Source organism: Propithecus coquereli, unplaced genomic scaffold, assembly GCF_000956105.1.
Source record: "Propithecus coquereli isolate 6110/MARCELLA unplaced genomic scaffold, Pcoq_1.0 Scaffold399, whole genome shotgun sequence".
Lineage (NCBI taxonomy): Eukaryota > Metazoa > Chordata > Mammalia > Primates > Indriidae > Propithecus > Propithecus coquereli.
The window spans coordinates 1,811,186-1,820,775 of NW_012149718.1; positions in this window are offsets into that span (position 1 = coordinate 1,811,186).

Below are 9,590 nucleotides of genomic sequence, written 5' to 3' on the forward strand. Positions count from 1 at the left end.
GGGGAGCCCAGCCCCGGGGGCCTGCCCGGCAGCAGGTGACCTTGGCAGTCAGCTAAGGGTCATTTCCACCTCACCAAATACTCCCAGGCCCATCTAAACTCACCAAATGTACAATGCTCTCTGTCTTTCCAGAGAACTTCGCAACCATCCTTAGAGCAATGGTTGCTAAATACCAAATTATGGTATATCCCAGAGGAATTTTTGTGTCTTTAAATTATTAAAGCCCACATAAGTGACGGGTTAGTTTAACAGAACCCAAAGCCAGGGGAGCGGATATCAGCGTCTTATTTTTGTAACGTGGAGTTATCACGTCCGATTTCTCCGTGACTAGTCTCTGTTCCCTGGTTGGACTGTGGAGCAGGCCCCCGAGGACGCGTGGACACACTTCCCAGGTGCCTTTGGCCAAACAGTGCTGTTCCTGCACCTTGGCCCAGGGTGACCCACCTGTGGTGGCTTCTCTCTCTGATTTCCCAAATGGCCTGTGTCCCCAGCAGAACACGTGGAGCGCTCCCCTCCTACCAGTTGTCTCTGTTTTCCTTGAAGCCGACAAAGGGGGTGACTTGCACCAGGGCGCGGCTGGGGGACATTCTTGGAGATGTCTATTTTCTTGTTTGGAGGAGGAGGTAGCAGACCCAGGACTGCGGTCCCTTCCTGCTGGGCTTGCTGGGCCTGCGACTTCCATTCTTAGCAGCTGGAGGACTTACCCGGCCTGCTTCCCGGAGCGAAGTCCGGACTGCGCAAGGCTTGGGCAGGCTCTGAGCAATCACGCAGTAGCTCTGATGTGCGCGTTTCTCCCGGTGGGTTCCGGGACGTACCTCCGGGAGACTTCGGTGCATTCGATAGGGGGATATGATTTCCACGACAACATGAGCTGGGAGGAAATTGGGATAGAAAACTTTAAGCAAGTTCCTTATGCCTGGGAGCTCCACGCGGGCAAGCTGAGCTGTGTGTCCCCGAGGGAGGGGGCGTGGAATCGGCCAGGGTCACGCAGTCTGGAGAAGGGAGTTCGCAGCTTTTCTCGCATTCAGGCACGCGTTCGTGTCGTTCTGCGTGTGAGCAGAACTTCCACTAATGAACGTGTGCTTGTCCTTGCGTATCTCTAGTATTACTGGGTCAAATGTAACCTAAGGACAATTTTTCCAGAAGGGTTCAAGGCAACATCACTTTGATTCTTTCAATCAAGATATTAGAACATGATACACGGGCGGAGGGAGGGCAAACACCTACCCAGCAGGTGCAATGAACACTATTCATGGCGGGCACACCCATAGCCCCGACTTAAGCATCATAAAAGCTATCCACGTCACGAGAACATTTGTACCCCCTTCATATTTTGAAATAAAAGAAGATGCACAATTTCATTTTTATCAACCAGCTAACATTCAGCAAGAGACTTTGGTGCCAGCGGTCTAGTGGTCGTGGGGTCAGCTGGAATCCCGCTGCTGCTGCTGGTGTTGACCCGCACCGGTGCCGCCTGCCCACCCTGCCCCGCAGGATGTGGTCCCAGAGGCCACTGGGACCCCGCTGGCCTGGACTGGCCCTGGTCCAGGACAAAGCCCTCACCAGTTAGGAGGGAAGAGGCAGCTCCATTCATTCCGTTTGCCAAGACCTTTCGTGCGCGGGCCAGGCTTCCCGCTCCCTTGGGGACCTGCTTTGTCCTCTTGTCAGATTCAGGTTATAACCGATTGTTGCACTGTGTGTGGGGTTCACAGCTACAGGATCCAGCGGGGTGTCCCCCCAGCCAGCCCGGGCCTGGGTGACGTGGGGGGTGGGGAGTTGTGTGTAATAGGAACCTTTTCAGGCTTTTCTGCACGTAACCGCAGCTAACTGAGCCTTTAAACTATGAATTAATATCCGCTGGGGAGGGGAGGGAGCATCTCTCCAACCACTGGGCTTGTTTCATGGAAAGCACCTACCGTGCTCCCGCCCCTTGCCCACTCCTCTCTCGCCCCTCTGTCCTTCCCCTGTCTGTCTGTCTCTCTCCACAGGCTCTGCACAGGCCTCTGTGCTGGGGCTTTCCTTCCGAAACCAGCAAAAATGTGCATTTGGGGGCCTATGACAGGGGCCGGTGAACGGGAAGCTGCCCGGCCTGGACTGCGGGTCTCCACACCCGGCACATCAGCTGTGCTGCGTTTCAGATACTTCGGAGCGGGTGGGGAGGCAGGTATATGTTAATTTAAAGAATGCTCGTATTTAGTAGCTGTTCCGCCTCCACTGGCGTTTCATGTCAGCGGCAGTTTTGAGAGTTCAGGCCCCAGGGCCCCCAGCTTTGGATGAACCCCGTGGCGGCGCGCACCCCTCTCCCTCTCATTAGCTGTTCCCTTTAAGGACGGACTTCCCTCCACAGGGAAATTCCTGAAACCAACAGTTGACAAACCCACACACCCTCGGGAGGGCTGGGCGCCGGATAAAAGCCCTCCGCGGTAGCCCGGCCCCTCCTGGGGACGCCGCCTCTGCCAGGGACCCAGCAGAGCGCTGGACCTGCCTCCCCGGTTCCCCAGCCCAGCCCGGCCCGCCGCTGCGCCCCGACCCAGCCCGCGGTCAGCCAAAGGCAGCCGGCCAGTGGACCGCGCCGAGGAAAACAGGTTTTCTAAGCTTTTTTGGCCTTCAGGTCTCCACTGAGTGATCTATTTTTGACTTTCCTTTTGGAAAATGCGCTTTGCCAATGACTAATCCCAGCCCTGCTGAGATTGTTATCACCTGTCACCTGCAGAGCATGGAAATGAAGAGATAGACCCGCGGCTGCAGCCCCAGCCTGCCAGGGCCACCTGCCTCCCGCCGAGAAGCAACTAGAGGGTTCAGCGCAGCCACCAGAGCCACCTGTGTCCTCGCCACTGGCATGTGGCCGTCGCAGTGACCACCCAGGGGGCCCCGAGGCTGCCCCTGGCATCTAAGGAGCAGCTGCCTCCCTGCAGGCGGAGCGGAGCCTCTGCATGGAGATCGGGACCTGAGCCCCTCATGTCTGCCCTGCTGACACTCTGTGTCCTGCTCCTGCCCCTGGCACCCCCCGGCCACCGCGCCCAGCCCTGGGAGCCCTGCACAGGTAAGGTGGCGGCGACAGGGGGACGTGGGGCAGGGGTACCTGGCGGTGGAGCCGGGAGGGGTGTCAAGGTGCAAATGCTACTTTGTAACACTGATCCGGGTTGCCGACGCTTTCGGAGGACAGCAGTTAGCACCCTGGGGAGACGGGTAGAGGCGGGAGGGGCGCAGCAGGGAGGATTAAAGAGAGCCGCCAGGCAATCACAATAGAAACGCCAACAAGCTGGCAGGCGAGAGGAGTTTCAAAGAGTTAACCAGCAGCGATCTGAGGCCTTCCACAAGTGCTTACCTGCTTGGCCTCCTGGGGAAAGGCCTTACACCTGCTTTAGGAATGAAGTCGCAGCAGCCCTGGCAGGTCCCTTTTCCTCAGCCAGTGGAGAGACACCCCAGCCTGCTTGCTCTGCCCCTACGTGAACGCAAAGAGACTCGTGAAACAGGCACAGCCCCACACCCAGCGCCCAGAGCCAGGGCCCTTTAAGGCTGAGCCCCCGCCTCGCCCCGGTGGCCACAGCAAAGCCAAGAGATTTTGCTCCATCTTTTCAGAAAGGCCATTTTGACCTGCCAATAACCATGACACGCCGATACTTTTCTAGAGTTTCTACTGAGAGATTTTACTTATCAAACCAAAATTTAAAACCCAAAGTAACAGGAAGCTAGACCCGAAAGCTAGAAACCCAGTCATAGGACAGCGAGTGACTGGGGCAGCGTGGCTGTGAGAGGGAGAGGAGGAGGAGGCTTGACTCTCGGGGCTGGTTCTATTTGCAAATTACGCATCCTTCATCCCGGGACAGTCTAGGTCCCGTCCAGGCCCGGGCTATGCAGCTCCTCGCTTTGATAGCACTTGGTTCCCGATGGCACGACCAGGGGATGGCCCATGAGGATCCAAGTTTGGAACACGGACCCACATGGGTGTCGGGGTCCGTAAATGTCCCTGGCCAGCCAGGAGCAGCAAGGCTGTGACTCCACAGCAGCCCACCGAGCGGGCGGGCGGCGGGAGGCCCTGGGTGCTGGGGACAGGACTGACGTGCTTGCTCCCTGGGCTCGGGGCTGCTGCACCTGCCTGCAGCGATTGCCTCGGAACAGGAGATTATGCAAACAACGCGGGAGCCGGGCAACTGCTGCCAAGCAAAACCCCCTGGCTTCACGCGATCAAAGGCCAGTGCCAGCCGTTCCCCCGCCCCGCACAGGGACCCCAGGGCAGCCCGGAGCCAAGAGCCGTTGTCCTCAGCACCCGGCGGTCCTTCCTGGTTTGGGGATGAGTCACAAACATGTATTTTCATGTTCCCTTCGGTGCTGGGAACAGAATCGACCTGCACAGTAATAATAAAGGTTATTTATAAAGCCCGCCCCCTCTCCCCTGAAGGTATGTTGCTAATAGTTAAAAGATGACCCAGTTATTAATACCATGAACTAGAGAAGAGAGATAAAAGTCAACTAAATAATATTGAGCTAAATTTGGAACGCTCCCAAGAGACTTGCATAATGGCCAGCAAGGGTTTCAAACAGTTTTTGAAAACTCACGTTGGTTCCACTCAGTTTGGAAAGCGCACGCGCTTTGCTGTGGGGCTGTGTGCACGGCTGCCTTGGGGCCTTGGCTCCGCGCTCTCAGGTTTCTAAGTTCTGGCCCCCAAGGCTGTGACCAGGGACGGCAGTGTGGAGCTGTGGCTGGTGCAGAGGCTTGGGGGTTTGGGGCCACCTTGGCACCCACACCCTTCCTCTGGCGGTGTTGGGGACAAAGGGACCTGCTCTGATTTCCAGCACTCACTCCCGTCTCTCTCTTTGGCCTGGTCAGACTGCTTCCTAGTATTTAGTTTGCAAATCAGGTGACTGCCAGAACCTGTGGGCTGGGACTGTGAGGGTCCCCAACCCAGTGGGGAGCAGACGGGAGAGATGCATCTTCACAGGCCCTTAGGAGCTTTAGCTTCGAGAGTCTCAGAGGCGGCAGGGAGGCCAGTTGCCAGAAGCTGAGACAACAGAGGCCGCAGTGCTTGGCAGGGAAGAGAGTCCCAGACAGACCAGGAGGCCTGAGGGCGGGCTGGTGGGGACACGCCCACCTGGCTTCAGTAAGAAACAGAGGCAGGAGCTGCTATCTTGTTTCCACGTGGCCGAGGTGGGTATGGGGCCTGGGGAGGTGTGACCAGGATGACACAGGTGCAGGGGTATTGGACGGGGCCCACCAAGTGACCAGCATACTGATGAGCGTGGGCTGCTAACTCCTGGCCCCTCTCACGGGTAGGCCGTGTGGCCAGTTTGCCAATGGGGAAACTGAGGCTGAATGTTTGACCAGTGTCTGGTCCCGACTCTGCTGGACCCTGTGCTGAAGGGCGGGGTAGGTGTACGTCCGTAGGCGGGTCAGCTGTCATCTTCGAGAGTGATGGTCCCGGCAGGCTGTCGGCATGAAGGAGGCTTCCTTGGGACTGGAAGGTAGAAGCAGGGGCTGGGGGCACAGCGGTGGGGTCTCGGGCCTGCATGGGGTGGGCTCCCCCTGGCTGATTGTGGCAGCCAGGATTCCAGGGCGAGATGCCTTTTTACGAGCTGTGGCATCACCTTAAGCTGTGGGGCAGCTGGGCGCTCACAGCCAGCGGCTGACCCCGGCACCGACCCCGGCCTTGACCCAGGCGGGCAGCCTTGGCCTGACAGGAAGGTTGCAGGGCCACTGCTGAGACCCGCAGATTCCCGTAAGGAGTTCCTGACCCTGGGCTGCACGCTGCCTGCGGTGCGAGCCTGGGTGCCCGGCACAGTGGCCTCCTTCCAGGCAGGGCTCATGGGGAGCGGGCGGGGGCCGTGCTGGTGAGTCTGGGCCGGCCGATGGAAAGTCCCTGTCATCCATCACCCCGGCCTGGCTTGCGGGCACCCCTCGGTCAGAGCGCCCAGCGTCAGCCCGTGGACAGGACACCAAGGCGGAGGGGTTCTTGGGAGCCATCTGGGACCACTAGACCCCAGGGGCCGGCCGGGGTGGGCTCTGGGGTGCTGGGCAGAGAGGGGGTGTGGGGACTCCACTGGGGAGGTGCAGCGGCCCCAGGACAGAGGACCTGCCCACCAGAGCTTGCAGCTCTGCCTGGAGCCAAGTGCAGGCTGTGCCCTCCCCCCGGCGGGAGGAGCAAACATTCGGGAGGGGGCACTGCAGCGCCAGGTTCAGCAGGTGACGGGAGCCCTGGCGGGCTGAGTGCGGCAGGGGCTGTGGCCAGTCCTCTGGGCCTGGTGACTGGTGGGGTGACCCCAGGAGCTAGAGAAAGAACGGAGGGGATCTCAGGGACGGATTTGTGTTTTAAAAGTTTCCTGCTCTGGAAGCTCCCTCGAGATGGGGGTGGGAGAGAGGCTTCCAGCCCACCCATCCCCCTCTGCTGCTACTCCAGGTTTTCTTCCACCGACCTTTGCCCTTGGACTTGAAGGCCGGCGCCTGATGGAGCTTGCCTCCCGGGAGCGCAGGTCCCTGGCGAGGTCACCTGACGACCTGAGCCCAGGACGCCATCCCTTGGCTGCGCACGCGGGGCGCAACTAACGCCCCGTAAACGCTGCGGGACGCGAGTGTAATCCCACCGCTCGGTCCCGCCCGCAGCAGGAGCCTGCGGTCCCCTGCGCTGGGGGCCGGGCGCGCGGACCGACCCGCCTCTCTGGGCGCCACCCGCGTGGCGAAGCCGCAGCGGCCCCGCGGTGTGCGCCGTAGGGGAGGCCGCGCCGTCCGGGGGCGGGGGTGGCGTGGGGTGGGGGGAGGCCGCACCGTCCCGCAGTGGCGGAGGCCGCAGGGCCGGGAATGGTCACAGATGCGGGCGGACACTAACAGCGCCGCGGCCTTCCTGTCGCTTCTGTGCGTGTGACCCGTTCCTGCCCCGCGGAGGGCAGGGGCTCGGCGACCTGTGCTGCAGGAGCCCCCACCGTCTTTGCCGCCCCCCAGCCTCCGCGCCCCGCTGCCCCCGGGTCGTGCACGCTGTCGCGCCCCGTGAGTTTGTGAAGCGCTCAGCCAGGAGGGTGGCCTTCGCCCCCGCGAAGGAGCAAACGGGGCCGTCACTGTGAGGTGGGCCCGCACGCTCCCCGCGCTGCTGCCGCCCCTCAGGAGTAAACCATGACCCACCGCGGGCAGACCCCTGCGGTCCGCGCCCCGCCGCTGCCCTCCTCCGCCGCGCTCTCGCTCCCTCCGTCCCGGCCCGTCTCCTCCGGTGGATTCGGGTGGATTCGGACTCCGGCTCCGGCGGGACCTCAGCGCTCGGAAGGGGGCAGAGGCGGAGGCGCCCGCTTCCCTCCGGGTCCGGTCCAGCCGTGGGGAGCGGCGGCCGTGGCCCTCGGCTGCACCCCGCCCGTCCTGACCTCGCGCCAGGAGCCCCCGGAATCGGGTCCGGTGCTCGCTCGGCCTCTCCGCCCCCACGCCCCGCCCCCACCGGTAAGTGGGGTCCCACCCGTCTACACTGCTGCCCCACGTCTCGGCTCCCCGCCCTCCAGCTCCGCTCAGAAAGGCGAGCAGGGGGTTGGGGGTCGTCGGACCCGATCTGAAAGCCCGTATTTTCCAGCGGGTTTTTGTCCTCCGAGGGGCTCGGGTCGGGGTGGGGACCCCGTCTGTTACAGGCTCACTTTCCACCCCACCCCGGTCCGGCTTGGGCAGGTCGCCCCCGTGGAGACTGTAGGGGGCTCCGCGCATCCTCTCCAGGGATCAGTCTGCAGCCACCCGGCCCCTCGCCGCCCTCCCCAGTCCCGAGGCAGGAGCTGCCACCACGTGGGGGGAGGAGCCGCCACGTCTGCGAAACGGACGACGTCTGCGCAGCGAGAGCAAGGCCGGGAAGCGTTTGGGGCGTGCAGGGCGCAGTGCGCGTTCGGGCGCGGGGTGCACGGCAGTCGGTGTGTACGTTTGTGCCTCCTGTTCACGCACGTGTGCGTGCCGAGGGTTGCGGGAGGACAGCCACCCTTTCTTGTCTGTGTCCCCTGAGCCCTCTCCGGGGCCTGGTGTCGGTGCGGGGCGGGGGCTCCCCAGTCCCACCGGGCCAGCGCCTGGGGCCGCTGGGACCCGCGCCAGTGCCACGCTCTCCTCAGATGCGTTGCTCCGCCTCTGGGTCGGGGCCTGAGCTTGGGGCGCGCCGCCAGGGAATGGTCACCAGTGGTTGGGGACAGGCCGCCGCTGACGTCGGAGAACAGGTCAGAGCGTCCAGGCCGGTCTGGCGGGCGTTCTGTGCCGTTGGCTTTCTCCAACTCAGGAGCTGTGAGCCGGGGTGGGAAGTGCTGCATCTCTGTGGTCCCAACACCTCCCCGGTGTGGGGTGTGGACAGTGCCTGGGACATCACCAGGGAAGCCCCCACTCCCCCTTCCTGCTTAGTTAATGCCTTAGTGGGAAAGCCAGCTCACTACATCGTTCGTGGGTTGTTTTTCTTTTTTGTTTGTTTTTTGAGACAGAGTCTGGCTGTCACCCTGGCTAGAGTGCTATGATGTCCTCATAGCTCACAGCAACCTCAAACTCCTGAGCTCAAGCCATCCTCCTGCCTCAGCCTCCTAAGTAGCTGGGACTCCAGGTGGGCTACCACACCTGGCTAATTTTTCTGTTTTTTGTAGAGATGGGTCTCGCTTTAGCTCAGCCTGGTCTTGAACTCCTGACCTCAAGTGATCCTCCTGCCTCGGCCTCCCAGAGTGCTGGGGTTACAGGCGTGAGCCACCGCGCCCGGCCATCATTTGTTTTTTTTGAAATGTCTTGACAAGTATTTTTAATATTTCCGCACAGTTGTCTCCTTTGAAATTGGGCGTGTTACCTTGTACGCATTTACAAATGTGCTTCTGAGAAGGATCCGGTGGGTTTTACCAGCCATCCAGAGGGGCCCGTCGCTCTTGGGGGTGGGAGATGAACTTGGCCAGGGGGAGGCGGCCACACCGTAGAGGAGGAGAACGGCCCCCCGGCAGGCCGCAGAGGTGAGTCCCGGAGATTCTCTGGCCCTAACAGCTGGGAGCTGGGAACTGATTTCTCTCCCCCTCTCTTCCACAGTAGGGTCCCCCAGGACAGTTGTGGGTGAGGAGGCAGGGTACCCCAGGGAAGAAGCAGGGGTCAGGACCCCCGGCTGCCCCCGCAGCCCACAATGTGGCGGGGGACAGGGGTGGGGGGTTGGGTAGGGGTGGTAGGGCCTGGTCTGCTGCACCATTTACGTGAGCCCGGTTCTGCTGGGGCCTACTCTGCACTGACAGGCTCTCTGGGACCCCCTCTAGGGGGCGGCACTGGCCAAGCCGGCCCAGCCCGGGCCTGCGCTGAGGGTCTGGGCCACGTCTGTGCTGGACTCGATGGGCTCCTGGTGTGGCAGCCGGGGGGCGTCACTTGCTCCCGCACTGTTCCAGCCTGCCACACGGGCTCAGGAGCTCGGGAACGCAGGGCGGCTCTGATGTCACTGTGGAGGCAGGGGACGGCAGCTTAGGAAGCAGCTCTGGCAGGAGTGAGGGCTGGTGTGGGGGACTGGGGATCCGGAAACGGGGCCCCATCCTGACTGGCCCCGAGGACAAACCCTCCACCAGTGGCAAGCCTGGCCGTGGGGTCCTGAGGCCCCTACCCTCCGGCCTCTTTCCCCTTGACCTCGCCCCACCGGGCT